The sequence below is a fragment of the Oryctolagus cuniculus genome, chromosome 4, assembly GCF_051225735.1.
Source record: "Oryctolagus cuniculus isolate XC-2025 breed Fujian yellow rabbit chromosome 4, ASM5122573v1, whole genome shotgun sequence".
In the NCBI taxonomy this organism is placed as follows: domain Eukaryota; kingdom Metazoa; phylum Chordata; class Mammalia; order Lagomorpha; family Leporidae; genus Oryctolagus; species Oryctolagus cuniculus.
In genome coordinates this window covers 40797743-40819311 of record NC_142870.1, presented here as the reverse complement: position 1 = coordinate 40819311, position 21569 = coordinate 40797743, and the positions used below count along the sequence as shown (strand labels likewise).

At 35.4% G+C, this 21569-nt stretch overlaps 1 pseudogene; it reads right to left on the bottom strand.

Annotated features, from left to right (window-relative positions):
- Positions 1 to 14607, bottom strand: part of LOC127482835 (cell division control protein 45 homolog pseudogene) — a 29483-nt pseudogene extending 14876 nt beyond the window's left edge.
- Between the last annotated feature and the right edge of the window lie 6962 nt (positions 14608 to 21569).

The window sequence follows — 21569 nt, the reverse complement described above, 5'->3', positions numbered from 1 at the left end:
ATAAATCTGATCTAGGCTCCAATTAGTGATCCTTGACTCCAAGCTACAGATTGTGTTCAGACTGGTTTTGTACATCATTGTGCTTGGACTAGGTAGATAGCATGTTCTCCTTATAATGATTATAGAAGTTCAAGAGGGAAGGTGGAATTAGGTGCTGTGTCATAAAGCTTAACTCAAAATTGGCACATATTAACTTTCATCACATTTAGTGGGTAAAAGTGACCAAACTCGGAGGCTGGCACCGTGGTTCACTTGGTTAATCCTTCACCTGTGGCGCCGGCATCCCATATGGGCACCGGGTTCTAGTTCCAATCACCCTCTTCCAGTCCAGCTCTCTTCTGTGGCCCGGGAAGACAGTGGAGGATGGCCCAAGTGCTTGGGCGCCTGCACCCGCATGTGAGACCAGGAAGATAACTCCGGCTGTAGTGGCCATTTAGGGGGTGAACCAATAGAAGGAAGACCTTTCTCTCTGTCGCTCTCCCTCACTGGCTAACTCCATCTGTCAAATACATTTTTTTAAAAAAGTGACCAAACTCCAAATCAAGCAACAATTTGTTTCAAATAGGAATAATTACTGCATCCATGAAAGACTCATGCATGTGGGATTGTGTGTGGAACAGAATACAGTATATGAACTGATAATCCTGTCTACTATGTTGTATCATGCCAATGATTTTTGTCCTTGTGGGGCCAGTATTGGATTGAAATCTGTATTTTGGTTGATTCTGACAAAACGAGAGGCAGAATTTCTTTCTAAAGGAAATAAAGATTGAGCTATAATAACAGTTAACACTGTCCTTTAAGAGACTTGCTTAACTACATATAGACAGTGTTCAGTACCTTGTATTAAAGAAATAAAATACACATTCACGAAAAGATAGCTCAAAATTTGCTTAATCTTGATATTCATTGTTTCTAATCAATATCATAACATATAAGACATAAACATCCACCCTGGGATAGTTACGGAACAAGCTGGCTTCCTGTACCTAAAATCAGTTTTTCTAAAATACTGTCTTAAGTTGAGCAATATAATAAAAGCAAACAGTAACCATGGCAATTAATTTTTCTGTTGCTGCATACTACAGAAATGAATGAATTGTTCTGCTAGCCCTAAGTTCTTGAAAAAAAATATAAATTAAGATAAGTGGGTAGAGAATCTGAAGCATGTAGACTCCACTGCTGGCTTGAGGAAAGACAGGGCCACACGAGAAAGGACGTGGGTAGCCTAGCCGTAGGAAGCTAAGAGCACAGACAGGATTACCATTCAGTGAGTAACCTGGACCTCCCTGCTATTGCTGCAAGACACTGAATTCTGAAGCAACCAGAATGATCTTGGAAGCAAGTTGCTGTCCATTGTATCCAGAAAGAAAGAGTGACATTCAATGCTTTCATTTCACTCTTGTGAGACAGTAATCAGAGGGCCCAGCTATGCCATTTCCAGGCACTTAACCTACAGAAACTGAGAAATGTATGTCTATTAGAGGTAATTAGTTTGTGGTAATTTGTTTACTCAATGTACGATGACAAAACTCACTTATTGACAACTGGAGAAATTCAGCATTTAATTTTGGTTTATAAATAGTCACTTTATATTGCTATGCAGTTATACAAAGACAAACACAGAAATTTAAAAGCGCAGGGTGGAGGCAGGGAAAACACAGATTATGTTTAAAGCTTTTTTTTTTTCAGACTGACAGCTGATCTCTCAAGAGTAGCAATTAATGCCACAAAGCAGCAAGATGACAGCTTAAACAGTTGAAAGGACAAAATGCCAAACTAAAGTTCTATATTCAATCAAAATGATTTTAAATGATGAATTTGAACCATAGGCATTTTCAGTAAAATTAAAGTTAGATAAAATAATGTAGTACCTCTAAAACTGAATTAAGGGAAATTTCAAAGTTATGATACAAGCAGAAAGAAAATTTATCCCAAAGAGAAAGGCTGATGACACATTAGCAGGAATTCAAGGCAAAGGGGGTGGTAAATTTCTTGTAAAATAAAAATCATCATTGATTTTATAAAACAGAAATTGGTATAGAAACATTTTAGGCTTAGCTGACCATAAGGTATTTGTCACAGCTACTTAACTCTGCTGCTGCAATGTGAAAACTGCAAGGGAAAACATGTAAATGAGTTGATGTGGCTGTTTTCTAGTGAATTTTGTTTACAATAAGCAGTCAGCTTTAGTTTCTCCAAGCTTTGTTTTAAAACATAAAGTCTTTGGGAATGAAAAATAGAACCCAGAATTAAAACAAATGATTAAAATATATTCATTAAAAGACAATGATAGAAATTAATTTTTTTAACTTTTATTTAATGCATATAAGTTTCCAAAGTACGACTTATGGATTACAATGGCTTCCCCCCCATAACGTCCCTCCCACCCGCAACCCTCCCCTTTCCCACTCCCTCTCCCCTTCCAATCACATCAAGATTCATTTTCGATTCTCTTTATATACAGAAGATCAGTTTACCATACATTAAGTAAAGATTTCAACAGTTTGCTCCCACACAGAAACATACAGTGAAGAATAATAGATAATTTTTTAAATGATAATGAAATCAGATCAGACCTATTGTCATGTTTAATTCCAGTGAGAGTCAAGTTGGGAATTGATAATTTCTTCTTCTTCTTCTTTTTTTTTATTTTATTTTTTTTAACAGAAGATCAGTTTAGTATACATTAAGTAAAGATTTCAACAGTTTGTACCCCCATAGAAACACAAAGTGAAATATACTGTTTGAGTACTCGTTATAGCATTAAGTCTCAATGTACAGCACATTAAGGACAGAGATCCTACATGAGGAGTAAGTGCACAGTGACTCCTGTTGTTGACTTTACCAATTGACACTCCTGTTTATGGCATCAGTAATCTCCCTATGCACCAGTTATGAGTTTCCAAGGCTATGGAAGCCCCTTGAGTTCTCCGACTCTTATCTTGTTTAGACAAGGTCATAGTCAAAGTGGAGGTTCTTTCCTCCCTTCAGAGAAAGGTACCTCTGTTCTTTCCACTGGGATCTCACTCACAGAGATCTTTCATTTAGGGTTTGTTTTTTTTTTGTTTTTTTTTTTTTTTTTTTTTTTGCCAGAGTTTCTTGGCTTTCCATGCCTGAAATACTCTCATGGGCTTTTCAGCCAGATAGGAATGCCTTTAGGGCTGATTCTGAGGCCAGAGTGCTGTTTAGAACATCCACCATTCTATGAGTTTGCTGAGTATCTTGCTTCCCATGTTGGATCACTCTCCCCTTCATTTATTCTATCAGTTAGTATTAGCAGGTACTAGACTTGTTTATGTGCTTCCTTTGACTCTTAGTCCTATCATTATGATCAATTGTGAACTGAAATTGATCACTTGGACTGGTGAGATGGCATTGGTACATGCCACCTTGATGGGATTGAATTGGAGTCCCCTGGTATGTTTCTAACTCTACCATTTGGGGCAAGTCAGCCTGAGCATGTCCCAAATTATACATCTCTTCCCTCTCTTATTCCCACTCTTATGTTTAACAGGGATCACATTTCAGTTAAATTTCAACACTTAAGAATAACTGTGTATTTTTTTCTTTTTTTTTTAACTTTTATTTAATGAATATAAATTTCCAAAGTACGATTTATGGATTACAATGGCTTCCCCCACATACCGTCCCTCCCACCCACTACCCTCCCCTTTCCCACTCCCTCCCCCCTTCCATTCACATCAAGATTCATTTTCGATTATCTTAATATACAGAAGATCAGCTTAGTATACATTAAGTAAGGATTTCAACAGTTTGCTCTCACACAGAAACATAAAGTGAAAAATAATAGATGATTTTTTTTAAGTGATGATGAAATCAGATCAGACCTATTGTCATGTTTAATCCCAGTGAGAGTCAAGTTGGGAATTGATAATTTCTTTTTTTTTTTTTTTTTTTTTTTTTACAGAGGATCAGTTTAGTATACATTAAGTAAAGATTTCAACAGTTTGCACCCCCATAGAAACACAAAGTGAAATATATTGTTTGAGTACTCGTTATAGCATTAAATCTCAATACACAGCACATTAAGGACAGAGATCCTACATGAGGAGTAAGTGCACAGTGACTCCTGTTGTTGACTTTACCAATTGACACTCCTGTCTATGGCATCAGTAGTCTCCCTATGCTCCGGTCATGAGTTTCCAAGGCTATGGAAGCCCTCTGAGTTCTCCGACTCTTATCTTGTTTAGACAAGGTCATAGTCAAAGTGGAGGTTCTCTCCTCCCTTCAGAGAAAGGTACCTCCTTCTTTGAAGACCTGTTCTTTCCACTGGGATCTCACTCGCAGAGATCTTTTGCCAGAGTGTCTTGGCTTTCCATGCCTGAAATACTCTCATGGGCTTTTCAGCCAGTTCCGAATGCCTTTAGGGCTGATTCTGAGGCCAGAGTGCTATTTAGGACATCTGCCATTCTATGAGTCTGCTGAGTATCTCACTTCCCATGTTGGATCACTCTCCCCTTTATTTATTCCATCGGTTAGTGTTAGCAGGTACTTGACTTGTTTATGTGCTCCCTTTGACTCATAGTCCTTTCATTATGATCAATTGTGAATTGAAATTGATCACTTGGAATAGTGAGATGGCATTAGTACATGCCACCTTGATGGGATTGAATTGGAATCCCCTGGTATGTTTTTAACTCTACCATTTGGGGCAAGTCAGCTTGAGCATGTCCCAAATTATACATCTCTTCCCTCTCTTATTCCCACTCTTATGTTTAACAGGGATCACATTTCAGTTAAGTTTTAACACTTAAGAATAACTGTGTATTGATTACAGAATTAAACCAGTCATATTAAGTGGAACAGACAAAAAAAAAAAAAACTACTAAGAGGGATAATGAATTAAGTTGTTCATTAACAGTCAGGGCTATGCTGATCAAGTCACCGTTTTTCATAGTGTCCATTTCACTTCAACAAGTTTCCCCTTTGGTGTTCAGTCAGTTGTCGCCGAACAGGGAGAACATATAGTATTTGTCCCTTTGGGACTGGCTTATTTCACTCAGCATGATGTGCTCCAGATTCCTCCATTTTGTTGCAAATGACTGGATTTCGTTTTTTCTTACTGCGGTATAGTATTATAAAGAGTACATATCCCATAATTTCTTTATCCAGTCTACCGTTGATGGGCATTTACGTTGGTTCCAGGTCTTGGCTATTGTGAATTGAGCTGCAATAAACATTAGGGTGCAGACCGCTTTTTTGTTTGCCAATTTAAATTCCTTTGGGTAAATTCCAAGGAGTGGGATGGCTGGGTCGAATGGTAGGGTTATATTCAGGTTTCTGAGGAATCTCCAGACTGACTTCCATAGTGGCTTGACCGGTTTGCATTCCCACCAACAGTGGGTTAGTGTCCCTTTTTCCCCACATCCTTGCCAGCATCTGTTGTTGGTAGATTTGTGTATGTGAGCCATTCTAACTGGGGTGAGGTGAAACCTCATTGTGGTTTTGATTTGCATTTCCCTGATTGCTAGTGACCTTGAACATTTTTTCATGTGCCTGTTGGCCATTTGGATTCCCTCTTTTGAAAAATGTCTATTGAGGTCCTTGGCCCATCTCTTAATTGGGTTGTTGGTTTTGTTTTTGTGGAGTTTCTTGATTTCTTTGTAGATTCTGGTTATTAACCCTTTATCTGTAGCATAGTTTGCAAATATTTTTTCCCATTTTGTCAGTTGTCTCTTCACTCTCCTGACTGTTTCTTTTGCAGTACAGAAACTTCTCAATTTGATGCAATCCCAATAGTTGATTTTGGCTTTGACTGCCTGTGCCTCCCAGGTCTTTTCCAGAAATTCTTTGCCCATGCCAATATCTTAAAGAGTTTCTCCAATGTTCTCTAGTAACTTGATGGTGTCAGGTCATAGATTTAGGTCTTTAATCCATGTTGAGTGGATTTTTGTGTAAGGTGTAAGGTAGGGGTCTTGCTTCATGCTTCTGCATGTGGAAATCCAGTTTTCCCAGCACCATTTATTGAATAGACTGTCCTTGCTCCATGAATTGGTTTTAGATCCTTGATCAAATATAAGTTGGCTGTATATGTTTGGGTTGATTTCTGGTGTTTCAATTCTGTTCCATTGGTCTATCCATCTGTTTCTGCACCAGTACCATGCTCTTTTGATAACAACTGCCCTGTAGTATGTCCTGAAATCTGGTATTGTGATTCCTCCGGCTTTGTTTTTGTTGTACAAGATTGCTTTAGCTATTCGAGGTCTCTTGTGCCTCCATATGAATTTCAGCATCATTTTTTCTAGATCTGAGAAGAATGTCTTTGGTATCTTGATTGGGATTGCATTGAATGTATAAATTGCTTTTGGGAGAATGGACATTTTGATGATGTTGATTCTTCCAATCCATAAGCATGGAAGATTTTTCCATTTTTTGGTTCCTCTTCTATTTCTTTCTTTAAGATTTTGTAATTCTCATCGTAGAAATCTTTAACGTCCTTGGTTAAGTTTATTCCAAGGTATTTGATTGTTTTTGTAGCTATTGTGAATGGGATTGATCTTAGCAGTTCTTTCTCAGCCATGGCATTGCTTGTGTATACAAAGGCTATTGATTTTTGTGCATTGATTTTATATCCTGCCACTTTGCCAAACTCCTCTATGAGTTCTAATAGTCTCTTAGTAGAGTTCTTTGGATCCTCAAAGTAAAGAATCATATCGTCTGCAAAGAGGGATAGTTTGACTTCTTCCTTCTCAATTTGTATTCCTTTAATTTCTTTTTCTTGTCTGATGGCTCTGGCTAAAACTTCCAGAACTATGTTAAATAGTAGTGGTGAGAGTGGGCATCCCTGTCTGGTACCAGATCTCAGTGGAAATGCTTCCAACTTTTCCCCATTCAATAGGATGCTGGCCGTGGGTTTTTCAATAATTGCTTTGATTATATTGAGGAATGTTCCTTCTTTTTTTTTTTTTTTTTTTTTTTTTTTTTTTTTTTTGACAGGCAGAGTGGACAGTGAGAGAGAGAGACAGAGAGAGAAAGGTCTTCCTTTGCCGTTGGTTCACCCTCCAATGGCCGCCGCTGCAGCCGGCGCACCGCGCTGATCCTGGCAGGAGCCAGGAGCCAGGTGCTTTTCCTGGTCTCCCATGGGGTGCAGGGCCCAAGCACCTGGGCCATCCTCCACTGCACTCCCTGGCCATAGCAGAGAGCTGGCCTGGAAGAGGGGCAACCGGGACAGAATCCGGCGCCCCAACCGGGACTAGAACCCGGTGTGCCGGCGCCGCAAGGTGGAGGATTAGCCTATTGAGCCACGGCGCCGGCTGGAATGTTCCTTCTATACCCAGTTTGCTTAGAGTTTTCATCATGAAATGGTGTTGAATTTTATCGAATGCTTTCTCTGCATCTATTGAGATAATCATATGGTTTTTCTTCTGCAGTCTGTTAATGTGAAGAATCACATTGATTGTTTTGCGAATGTTGAACCATCCCTGCATACCAGGATAGAAATTAATTTTTAAAAAATTGTATTTTAATTTATTTTAAAGTCAGAGTTACAGAGTTGTATAGGTAGAGAGAGAGAGAGAGAGAGAGGGAGCTGTGCTGATCCAAAGACAGAAGTCGGATGTTTTCTACAGGTCTCCCACGTGGGTTCAGGGGCCCAAGGACTTGGGCCATTTTCTACTGCTTTACATGGCCATAGCAGAGAGCTGGATCGGAAGTGGATCACCTGGGACTCAAACTAGCGACCACATGGGATGCCAGTTCTTCAGGCTGTGGCTTTACCCACTACACCACAGCATTGGCCCAGAAGTTATTTTTTTAAGATCATTTTAATATCCAGTAGGAAGATAATACTCTTGATTAGTAGGACTGTACAACAATAGGGTAATTTAGAAAGTTTGTAGGAAAATAGAATTAAAGTATTTAATTTAGCAGAAAAATGATCAAAATATGTAATTCTTCCATGAGTTTTTTGAAGACCCTTTGTATGCATGGATGTATTTGTGTTTATTAGAGAGGCAGAGAAAGCAAGAGAAAGCGAGAGAGAAACAGAGAGGGAGAGAGAGAAGTGCTCATCTGCTGATTCACTGCTCAGATCCTTGCAGCTGCCTGGATGCTGAGGCCATGATCCAGGAACTTCAGCCAAGTCTACCTCAGGGATTACAGGAACCCAACTATGCGAGCTACCAGGGTCTAAATTAACAAGAAGCTAGAATCAGAAGCTGGAGCAAGTACTTGGAACCAGGTATTCCAGATATGGGATGGGGGCACCCTAATTGGTGTCTTAACATCTAAGCCAAATGCCTGTCCCAGGATTTCAAAACGTTTAAATAAAAGAAGCTCATATTTTAATTCAATTTTCCAAAGCTTTGAAGTATCCTCATATACCAAATAAACTTAGAATATCATATAATTTCCAGTAGTGAAGAAAAGTTAATGATAAGTAGTACATGATAAATTGGAAAGACTGAATGAGGGAAAATGAAATAAATAAAATATGAATTTTTAAGATTTCCTTAAAAAAACTAACATCAACAAAAACTCTTGCCCATATGATCCAGCAATCCGACTACTGTGTGTGTGTGCGTGTGTGTACAAAATATACATAAAGTGAAAAGATTTTATTTATTTATTTGAGAGGTAGAGTTACAAACAGTGAGAGGGGTCTTCCTTCCATTGGTTCACTCTCCAAATGGCTGCAACACCCGGAGCTGCACCAATCTGAAGCAAGGAGCCAGGTGCTTCTTCCCAGTCTTCCAAGCAGATGCAGGGACACAAGCATTTGGACCATCTTCTGTTGCTTTCCAAGGCCACAGCAGAGAGCTGGGAGAGCTGGATTGGAAGAGGAGCAGCCAGGACTAGAACCAGCACCCATATGGGATGCCAGCACCGCAGGCAGAGGTTTAGCCTGTGCCGCAGTGCCAGCCCCTACTGTATATATTTTGGAAAGACATGAAATCATTTTATCAGACAACTACCCTACCATGTTTATTGCAGCATCATTCATCTTAGCCAATATATGGAATCAATCATCATCAATTGAACGGATAAAGAACATATTGTGCATCAACATAATGGGATATGCTTCAATTATAAAAAAGATTGGAATCATTCATTCACAGGAAAATGAATGGAACATGAATGTATCATGTTAAGTGAAATAAGCTAGACACAGAAAGAAAAATACTGCATATACACTCTCTAATTTGGGAGCTCTGCAAAAATAAAACAAATCTAAATCTAAACATAGAAAAGTGATTATTAGAGGATAATAACATAAAACAAAAAATAAAATATCTGTGCAGAGAGAACAACATGTATTATTTATAGAAACACACAGCAAGAAATAGAAACATTTTAGATGAAAGGTAAAAATAAAATCTGAGTACAGGAACTCTTCTTGGGGTTGGAGAAGAGCAATGAGGTCCCTGGCATCAAAGACACTTTGAATGATACCTATAATGTTTTAATTTCTGAAACTACTAACTTTTGTACTAACATTTTCAATATGGGATATATGTATATAAGTGCTCTATTTTTTGAAATTCAAAAAATAATCTTTTTGAGTGTGTGTGTGTATTTATACAAATATAGAAAGCGAGATATGAACTCAGAAAGAATGTATAAATGGAGTTCACAATTTGTTCAGGATTTGACTGGCAAAAGGCATGCTTTACTCACTTCCTAAATGATTTGCATTGCACTTTATACACAAAATTTCACTTAGTAAAACAGAAATTATGGTTTAAAAGTAAAATAGGTACTAGATTTTTCTAAAATGTTTTTTTCCAGGAAATGTTTGATGTTGTTTTCTATAAATTTATTGCATAGAAGGAGCTAACAGAACTAGACACCAAGGGTTAAACTACTTTATTTTAGAGTTACTCTGCAATAAATCCAGGGAATTATTCTTATTTGATGCTTGGAAATTATAGCAGGAAATAAATTTAACAGATTTTTATTTAATGTGTCAGTGAGACCAAAGGAACCTGCAAAATCCAGTTCAGTGTTGCACAGTCGCAAAGAGATTGCAAATAATTGTTCCCCAGATGGGTTTGCACATTATTATATCCTTCAGGCCTAAGTCAATATTATAGATCAATTCGATTCATATCAAAATATTAAAAGAAAAAGAAAATAAAGAGTGATGAAACTGCACATATTTTTATTTCTACAATCCATCTATATTTTTATAAGCAATAAAATATTATTTTATGCAGTTTGCTTTCATTTGCTTCTAAGGATGTTTATCTACTATTTATTATATCACTTGGTTTTTTAAAAACTATTTTCTTCTTGTTTTTAAATTGTTTTAATATAAAGAGGACAGTCTCATGTATTTCATAGATACAATTCTAAGAAATCAACAATAATTCCTTCCCTCCTTCCCACATACCTATATCTTAAAATCAGTATAATGAAATTGATGTGATTTAAACAACTGTTTGGAGAATGAAACAAGAAATTTATATCTTGTTATCTTATGCCATTTTGAAGCACATAATTTTATTTATGATAATTAATTTATTTATTTTCTTGATTAAGAGAAGATTGAAAACTATCCAAAAATTTTCTGTAACAGTCGTTTCTGTCTTTAGTATCCCATGCATTCCTCAGTAATTGGGCTGTAATTTAAAGTTCTTGGAGATACTCTTCTAAAAATAGCTTTGTCTTTAGTTTGTTTTGTAACTATTTCCATCTTTACCATATTTTAACATCTTCAATTTTTCATTTTCATTTTATTTTTTAAGCATATTTTTCTTTCCTATAGATGGTTTAGTCTTCAAAATTATAAACTTTTCTAACATGTTTTAGGTAGCATATTATACTGAGTTAATGTTCCTGCTTTAACTTATATACATATATATGTATATGCATTCAATGTATTATTTTATTTTTGACTATGTATCTTTTCAATTATATAAATTTTCTGTAACATTTCCTGAAAATGAGCAATAATAATATTAATAATAATAAGTTGTCTAGGGCAAAGCATGAATTGAGTGCCAGAGAATAAGGAAATTTTTCAGATGATGTATTGTATTTTTATTTTTTATTCACATAAAGAGATTTCCTGTGTTTCATTTTTACAATTTAAATACATGATGCTCTCACTCTCCTCCTGTCCTTCCTCCTTCCTTCTCTCTTTTCTTTTAATTTTGTGATAACATACTTTCTTTTTTATAGGTCCTTGTCCTGACTGTTGATGAACAACTTATTACTTTATCCTTTTTAGTATTTTTTTATTCTACTATATAATGTTGGTTGAACTTTTTAATTAACACACAATTATTCTTAGGTGTTTAAATTTAACTGAAAAGTCAACCCTATTAAATATAAGAATGGGAATAACAAAGTGAGGGGATGTGCAATTTGGGACATGCTCAATCAGACTTGCCCCAAATGGTAGAGTTAGAAACATGCCAGGGGATTCCAATTCAATCCCATCAAGGTGGCAAGTACCAATACCATCTCACTATTCCAAGTGATCAATTTCAGTTCACAATTGATCATAATGATAGGACTAAGAGTAAAAGGGAGCACATAAACAAGACTAGTGTCTGCTAATGCTAACTGAATTAAATCCAACATGGGAAGAGGGGTACACAGTAGACTCATAGAAGGGCAGATGTCCTAAAGAACGCTCTAGCCTCAGAATCAGCCCTTAAGGCATGCGGATCTGGCTGAAGAGCCCATGAGAGTATTTCAGGCATGGAAAGCCAAGACACTCTGGGAAAAAAAAAAAAAAAAAAAAAAAAAAAAAAAAAAAAAAAAAAACCTAAATGAAAGATCTCTGTGAGCGAGATCCCAGTGGAAAGAATGGGCCATCAAAGAAGGAAGTACCTTTCTCTGAAAGGAGGAGAGAACTTCCACTTTGACTATGACTTTGTCTAAAAGGCCTCCATAGCCTTGGCAACTCATGACAAGAGCCTAGGGTGATTACTGATGCCATAAATAAGAGTGTCAAATTGTTAAATCAACAACAGGAGTCATTGTGCACTTACTCCTCATGTAGGATCTCTGTCCTTAATGTGTTGTGAATTAATGCTATAACTAGTACTCAAAGAGTACTTTATACTTTGTGTTTCTGTGTGGGTGCAAACTGTTGAAATCTTTACTTAGTATATACTAAATTTCTCTTCTCTATATAAAGATAATTGAAAATGAATCTTGATGTGAATGGGATGGAAGAGGGAACGGGAGAGGGGAGGGTTACAGGTGGGAGGGAAGCCACTATAATCCATAAGTTGTACTTTGGAGATTTATATTTATTAAATAAAAGATAAAAAAATATCTATTTATTTATTTATTTGAAAGTCAGAATTACATGGAGAGAGAAGGTGAGGCAGAGAGAGTGAGCGAGAGAGAGAGAGAGGGCTTCTATCCACTGGCTCACTCACCAATTGGCCACAATAGCTGGAGCTGCAAGCCAGGAACTTCCTCTGGGTCTCCTTCATGGGTGCAGGGACCCAAGGACCTGGGCCATATTCTGCTGCTTTTCCAGTCCATAGTAGAGAGCTGGATTGGAAGCAGAGCATCCGAGACTTGAACCGGTGCCCATATGGGATGTCAGCAAGTGCAGGCAGCGACTTTACTCACTATGCCACAGTGCCAGCCCTGATAACATACTTTCAATTTATTTTATAATCAGAGGCTTAATCTTCCACAGCGCTTACTAATAACTCATTAATCTCATCACAAAATTTTAGTTAAAAAAGAAACCCAACTCCAACTTACTTAATAATTTTAAAAAAGGTTTGTGTATTTTAATCCAAGTCCCAAGAGTCCACTAGTTATTCTGGATTCAGAATTGATTCTCATTGGCCTGGCTCAGTGTCACATTCTCAACTGTAAAGCAATCACTTTTGCATGTGCTGAGAGTCTGGGCCCAGTCAAGACACATGTTGCTGGGCAGAGTGGCCTGGGAGTCAATATCACTCCAGGTCTAAGGGTGGGGAAAATGGGAAGACACGGCTCAGAGGCTGACAACTTTCAGTAACAAGACAAGTACGTTTGCAATTGTAATGCACACCTTACTGACTGTAGTTAATAGTAATATATAGAAAACTTGAAGTCTGCCACGAGATTGTCTCTTAAGTTCTCAGACCAGTATTAAGGTTAATGTGTGATAATCTGGTCAGCTTGATAGTGGAAATCATTTTACAGTGTATACCATGTTCTACACTTTAAATATACATATATATATATATTTATTTATATATATATATAAACTTTGTCAATTTTACCTCAATAAATAAAAATAGCAGATAGATTGAACCTTGTATCATAGATTGTAGTACTAAGATATTGTCAGTGAAAATCTTGTAATCGTTACTTTAAATGAGACAACATAATTTTATCTGTGGCATTTTTGGATAGTAGAAATAGAAGAATGCACATAAATCTTTATAGTAACATCGTCAGTAACTTTAAAGTTCCATATTAAACAAAGCTGTCACATATATGAATAGTTGAGTCTTTCTCTGTTGCTATCGAGTGTTGTTCTGAGTAAATGTAATAAAATTTGTCATTCTCCTTTTGATGGAAAAATTGTGTAGGTATTTTAAATAAAACTTTACTGAAGCATTTTAGTTTTCATAAGATTCAATTTATCTTTTTGTCTTCTTTTAGAGTCAATTTTTTTCTGATATAATTGTTTCAAAGTAACCCTAAGATCTAGAAATTTATCAATTTTTTTTAAAAAAGACTGCATCTTCTTTTCTTAACGTCTTGTATATAAAATTGAGTGACAAAATTATGCATAATTTCTTGCGTTTCTTTATGTTTAGGTATCTGAGGACTCATTTTCTTTTAAGCATTGATTTAACTGAATCTTAAATATTTTCATTTCTTATTTTTAAAATCATTCAGTTCAAAATATTTTTATCTTTAAATATTAATGGACTTAATTGGATATCCATTAATATTTAAAGATAAAAATATTTTGAACTGAATGATTTGATTTCCAAATATTGGGTATTTTTAGTTTTGTTGCTGGATTCAGTTGTTTTATTTTGTAATAATAAGATAATAGAATCTATGATTTTTTTAAAATTAAGGTGACATATACATTACATTTTTTATACTATATTAGTTATTGCGGATAAGGGAAAACATGATATTTGTTTTTTTGGGACTGGCTTATTTCACTCAGTATAATGGCTTCCAGTTATATCCGTTTTGCTGCAAAAACAAGTTTTAATTCTTTGGATTGAAATTTTTCTTTAGCACAACATTGTCTATTTGAGTATATTTTTCCTGTATATTTGAAAATAATTTCTATTATACAATTATTTTAGTACTCTATAAATATGATATATTTGAGGAATGCTAGTAATTCACTTAGTTGCAATATAGAACACGGGCAGTGTAGAAACAAAAAATGATAATGTGTATCTTAATCATTCCTTCAGAGTTAAGAAGGTTTGATTAATTTTAGAAATAACAGAAATTTCCAGCATCATTCATTTGAAAAGATAACTGCAATGTATAATTCTTTCAATTAGGAATCTGTTATTTTGAAAAGTCTCCATTGTCATGATAACTAATTTACGCACATATGTGTTAATGTTTCAATCAATTAGAATATAAAACATACTAAATATTGCTTATCTTACGTTGGTTATTTCCTTTGCGCTCCATCTCCATTTCATTCAGGCTTTTCTCAGTGTTTTGCAGCCATTTCTTACTACTGAAATCCTTTCATGATAACATCCATATGGTTTGTTCAATTTGATGACGTTTCTTGGCATGTAGAGATTTAACTAGGGCAATTTTCTCTGCTTATCCAACTGCTATGCTATTGCAGTACACAATATCTTTCTTTATATTAAAATCAAGAAAGAAATGAATGTAGCATATTTCCCTCAAAAATGAAAGGAAATAGACACCATTTTCATATATTATAATATATGGAATTTATATGTAGAAAGACAAGTTAAATTTGTTTTAAAATAAGAAAATACTGTTTTGCCTTTAAGGAATTTCACAGAATAATTGGGTTTGTATTAGCATTGCATATGTTTTCTCTAGAGTTAGTAGGTTTCTGAAAATGTGAAATATCTTTTAGAGTTTATCATTATGTGTACTTTATTCTAATTCTCACAGAAATTAATTCTGATATTAAGGGGAGAGGGGACAACGCAACAAAATATCTGATAGTAGAATCATTGAGGGACATCTTGAAGGTTGTCATCTACAGTCTTATCATTTTCCATTTGAATAGACTTTCCACTCTTGAGTTCAAATGAATTAAATGATTACCCAAAGTTCAATTAAAAAATCAGTTACTTTGTAGGATACAAAAGATCACTCCTGACCAAATTTATTCATAAGGTATACTATTTTCAACTTTCTCAATGACTTCTCAAGACCCTACTCCATCAACTCTCAAGTTTTTGTTCATGATAACTATACATGATGATATTAATAAGGATGATGATATTTTCTCTACAATTTAAGTATTCTTTGACATTTCCTAAGAGAAATATTTATTCACATAAAAACATTTATTTATTTTATTTTTTAACGATTTATTAAATTATTTGAAAGGCAGAGTTCCACAGAGAGAGAAGGAGAGGCACACAGAGAGAGAGGGAGAGAGAAAGAGAGAGAGAGAGTCTGATAGTTCACTCCTCAATTGGCTGAAAGGGCAGGAGCTGCGCTGATCTGAAGCCAGGAGCATGGAGCTTCTTCTGGGTCTCCCATGCAGTTGCAGGGCCCAGGACTTGGGCCATCTTCTACTGCTTTCCTAGGCCATAGCAGAGAGCTAGATCAGAAATGGATCAACCAGGTCTTGAACCAGTGCCCATACAGAATGCCGGCAGTGCAGGCGGTGAGTTAACCCGCTATGCCTCAGCACTAGCAATGTCATATGAAACCATCTAAAAATCAAAAAATCCTTTATGAGATTTTTGATGTTATTTTTTTTAACTTTTATTTAATGAATAAAAATTTCCAAAGTACAGCTTATGGATTACAATGGCTTCCCCCCCATAACGTCCCTCCAACCCGCAACCCTCCCCTTATCCACTCCCTCTCCCCTTCCATTCATATCAAGATTCATTTTCGATTCCCTTTATATACAGAAGATCAGTTTAGCATACATTAACTAAAGATTTCAAAAGTTTGCTCCCACACAGAAACATAAAGTGAAAAATACTGTTTGAGTACTAGTTATAGCATTAAATCTCAATGTACAGCACACTAAGGACAAAGATCCTACATGAAGAGTAAGTGCACAGTGACTCCTGTTGTTGACTTAACAAATTGACACTCTTGTTTATGGCATCAGTAATCACCCTAGGCTCTTGTCATGAGCTGCCAAGGCTATGGAAGCCCCCTGAGTTCACTGACTCTGATAATTTTTAGACAAGGCCATGGTCAAAGTGGAAGTTCTCTCCTCCCTTCAGAGAAAGGTACCTCCTTCTTTGATGACCCGTTCTTTCCACTGGGATCTCACTCACAGAGATCTTTCATTTAGGTTTTTTTTTTCCCCCAGAGTGTCTTGCCTTTCCATGCCTGAAATACTCTCATGGGCTTTTCAGCCAGATCCGCATGCATTAAGGGCTGATTCTGAGGCCAGAGTGCTGTTAGGACATCTGCCATTCTATGGGTCTGCTGTGTATCTCACTTCCCATGTTGGATCATTCTCTCCCTTTTTGATTCTATCAGCTAGTATTTGCAGACACTATTCTTGTTTATGTGATCCCTTTGGTTCTTAGTCCTATCATTATGATCGATTGTGAACAGAAATTGATCACTGGAACTAGTGAGATGGCATTGGTACATGCCACCTTGATGGGATTGAATTGGAATCCACTGGTATGTTTCTAACTCTACCGTTTGAGGTAAGTCAGCTTGAGCATGTTCTGAATTGCACACCTCTTCCCTCTCTTATTCCCACTCTTATATTTAACAGCAATCACTTTTCAGTTAAGTTTCAACACTTAAGAATAACTGTGTATTGATTACAGTATTCAACCAAAAGTATTAAGTAGAACAAACAAAAAAAAAAATACTAAGAGGGATAACATATTAAGCTGCTCATCAACAGTCAGGGTGAGGGCTGATCAAGTCACCGTTTCTCATAGTGTTCATTTCACTTTAACAGGTTTCCTTTTTGGTGCTCAGTTAGTTGTCACCTATCAAGGAGAACAAGTGGTATTTGTCCCTTTGGGATTGGCTTATTTCACTCAGCATAATGTTTTCCAAATTCCTAACAGGATCACTTTTCAGTTAAAATTTAAACACCTAAGAATAATTGTGTGTTAATTACAGAGTTCAACCAATGGTACTAGAACAAAAAAAAAAAAATACTAAAATGGATAAAGTATTACATTGTACATCAACCGTGGAGATTTTTGCTGTTATTATTTCCATCTTACCAATTAAAAGATGGCCACTTAGTGTTTAGGTTCACAAAGGTGTTAAAAAGAAGTCAACTACTGAAGTTAAATAATTAAATTTTTGTTTAGTCGAAGTTTCATACAACATATCATAATATTCATATCATGCCCATTATTATTTTTCCTATACAGAAGCTATTCCTTATTTCTGGCATGTTATCTAAGGTGCTCTCCATTTGGAAGTTTGTAACAACTTGGGATTGTTCTCTCCAATTCCCCATCAAAGTTTAATGTAAATATTATTTTCTATGATTTCCAAGTGCACAATTTTGCTCCTTTCTTCTTTAGCTAATTGAATTTGCTAAAACCTAAATATTTTTTTAGATTTCTGTGGTTTAACATGTAAGTTTTACTACAAATTTACTATTTCCTTTTACTTAATTATTTGGGATTGCACAAATATATAATTAATAATTATTTGTTGAATGATGGCACTTATTGTTGGATGAAATGGCATTTAACTGGATTTAAAAGACTGATATATAAAAAGTTTGAGATGTAATGGTGTGTTTATGGGAACAAATATATTTGTAATAATAATAATATTAAAATAACTAATATGTTTGAATCTTTATAAGGAACAGACAGTTCTAAGCATTTTTTAGATGTTATCATTTTTAAATTCCCATCTTATTCTGTGGCATATATGGTGTTATCCCCATCTTATGAACAGCAAAATTGACATGTGATCTAATAAATGACAGACTAAGATTTGGAACTTGTGGATTCTGATTCAAGATATTTTTTTTTTTAATTTTCAATTTTCTTTATATACAGAAGATCAACTTAGTATATACTAAGTAAAGATTTCAACAGACTACACCCACAAAGACACACAAAGTATAGAATACTGTTTGAGTAGTAGTTTTACTGTTAATTTGCATGGTACAACACATTAAGGACAGAGGTCATACATGGGGAGCAGGTGCACAGTGATTCCCGCTGTTGATTTAACAATTGACACTCTTACTTATGATGTCAGTAATCACCCTAAGCTCTTGTCATGAGCTGCCAAGGCTATGGAAGCCTCTTGAGTTCACCAACTCCAATCTTGTTTAGACAAGGCCATAGTCAAAGTGTAAGTTCTCTCCTCCCTTCAGAGAAAGGTACTGCCTTCTTTGATGGCCCATACTTTCTGCTGGGATCTTACTCACAGAGATCTTTCATTTTGGTCCCTTTTTTTTTTTTTTTTTTTTTTTTTTCTGCGAGAGTGTCTTGGCTTTCCATGCCTGTGAAACTCTCATGGGCTTTTTAGCCAGATCTGAATCCCTTAAGGACTGATTCTGAGGCCAGAGTGCTATTTATGGCATTTGCCATTCTATGAGTCTGCTGCATATCCTGCTTCCCATTAAGGATCATTCTCTCCTTTTTAATTCTATAAATTATTATTTACAGACACTGGTCTTATTTATGTAATCCCTTTGAAACTTAATCCTATTTTTTGTCAATCATGAACTTAAACTGATCACTTTAACAAGTAAGATGGCATTGGTACATGCCCCCTTGATGGGATTGAACTGGAGTCAGCTGGCACATTTCTAGCTCTACCATTAGGGGTAAGTCTGAATGAGCATGTTCTGAACTGTACATCTCCTCCCTCTCTTATTCCCACTCTTATATTTAACAGGGATCACTTTTCAGTTAAATTTAAAAGACTAAGAATAATTATGTGTTAATTAAAGAGTTCAATGAATGGTATTAAGTAGAACAAAAATACTAAAAGAAATAAAATAGTAAGTTATTCCTTGATCGTCAGGACAAGGGCTGATTATGAAATTGTTTCTCATAGTGTCCATTTCACTTCAACAGGTTTCCCTGTTGGTGCTCAGTTAGTTGTCACCAATCAGGGAGAACATATGATATTAGTCCCTTTGGGAATGCCTTATTTCACTCAGCATGATATTTTCAGATTCCTCCATTTTGTTGCAAATGACTGGATTTCATTTTTTTTTACTGCTGTATAGTATTCTATAGAGTAGATATCCCTTAATTTCTTTATCCTGTCTTCTGTTGATGAGCATTTAGGCTGATTCCATGTCTTAGCTATTGTGAATTGCGCTGCAATAAACATTGAGGTGCAGATGGCTCTTTTATTTGCCAAGATCTATTTTCTTGGCCTGGATTTAATTCAGTAGGTAATAGGAAACTGTTAAAGACATTTTTTTAAAAAAGGAGAGACATGTTCAAGTGGTACAATATGAAAATTGTTTTTGCTGTGTAGAATTGCCCAAAAAGGAGAACCTGAAGTGAAGAGAACCTGAAGTTTATATGGCTTAAACATCACACACACACACACACCACACACACATACACACACACACCCCTTAAAATTTTACAATAGTCTCTTCAATGGACCTTTATTTCATTATTCCATAAATCAAGAAGTGTATAATAAGGTAATGATAATTAATTAACTTCAAATATAATGACCCACATTAGTGTAGTACAAACAATGATGAAAATTGAGCAGCCTAAAGGTAAAGAAAATGTAAGGAGAACCCAGTTTTCTCAATTGCAGATTCATATATATCCATTAAAATCCAACCAATCAATTGTCTGAATGTTTTTGCTATGTAGAGAAAATATGAATTTTTAGATCAATGGAAATTTGTAATAATCAATTTGTTTACATTTGAAAATTATATCTAGTGAATAATTAATGCCACATCAATTTGGATATCATTGTACTCTGAAAAATAAGTGAAAGTGTTTGATAGGTATACCTTCAATTATTTTTTTCTATTTTGGGGGATTTTTTAACACTTTATCAGTATTTTTATAGTAAGTTTCCAAATTTAAAATGCTTCTTAAAAGTATTATTATTTTTACATTTTCCACTGTATAGCGAAAATTTTGGTATTTCATTTTATGTGGAAAATTATCAAAATTTATCAGAAATCAGGTGACACATGTATTAAATATTTCTACTGTATATTCTGGCAATTCATTTATTATAATAATGAATGCAACGAAAGAACATGCAGATAACATTAAATCTAATATATCTTCTTCTCAAGATGCAGCAAATGAAATTTATTAGTGACATTTGAACTCCTTCCATGCTGCCTCTCATTTATAAGTTATGTGCTGGCAACATTAAAAATTTTATGCCTTAAAGTAAGTCTTTTATAACACTCAAGCACTTTTCAAGCGATCCTTTCACCTTTCAGACTCTTTTCAAATATGATTTGTATAAATTGAGACACAAAATCATTATGAAATATTCTTGGTTCATGTGAGAGGAATGGGTGATCTCTGTTAAGTATCGCCAAAAACTTGGCTATGCTCTAAGTATTCTCCATGCTTCGTTCACCACTGAAGGCAAAGACTGAGTCTGAATAGAGAAGAAATTTCATTATATAAGTTTGAATGGAAATCAAACCCTCTTAGCTTTAGGTATTATCTTCTTCATCAGAGGTTTCATAGTAACTTCACTACCTAACTTCCGTAGTGATTACCACTTTTTATTTTTGATACTGTTATTCATAAACATCTTTTCACAGGAATAACCTGATAGAAGTATGCTTGTCATCTTTAGTTTTACATTCTGAAAGCAAACAGCATGGTAGAATGAATACATCACTAGGCCAAAAACACAGGAGGCCCAAAAGAAATAGTAGCCAAAAGTTTCTACCAAATGTTGTTAAATGCATAAGTGATCAGTATTATTGAATTAAAGTTTAACATTATAGAAATGCAAAAGATAATTTCTGATGATGCATTCTGCATGTGCTTACATTTTTTTATATGTTGAATCAGGTAACATTCCGCCAGAGGCACTAAATTAGTAAGACAAATCTATAGGTCTGTCCAGATTACCTAAGACCCCTAAACTCAACTGATGGAATTACAATCACATCAACAAAATACCATCACCATAGAATCCACATTCATCTTTGAATAATGAGAAATAATAGCCAAGCCAAGCTGACAAATTGCCCTGATGATGACACAGTTTGATAAAAATGATTCAACCTTCTATCTCAAATAAGTAAATGCTGGTTAAGGAATTTAAAGCTGTGTTTTGACTGATATGTCTGGTCAGAACACCAAATGACATATGCAATCTTCAAATAATTCTTCCATTTAAAATAGGACCCAGTGTTAGCCAAACTCCAGGTTAATGGTTCATTTCTGAAGATTGCCAAATGTTGCTAAGACTTCATAAAGCACTTGCAAGTTTAAGGATCTAAGGGTCACCTT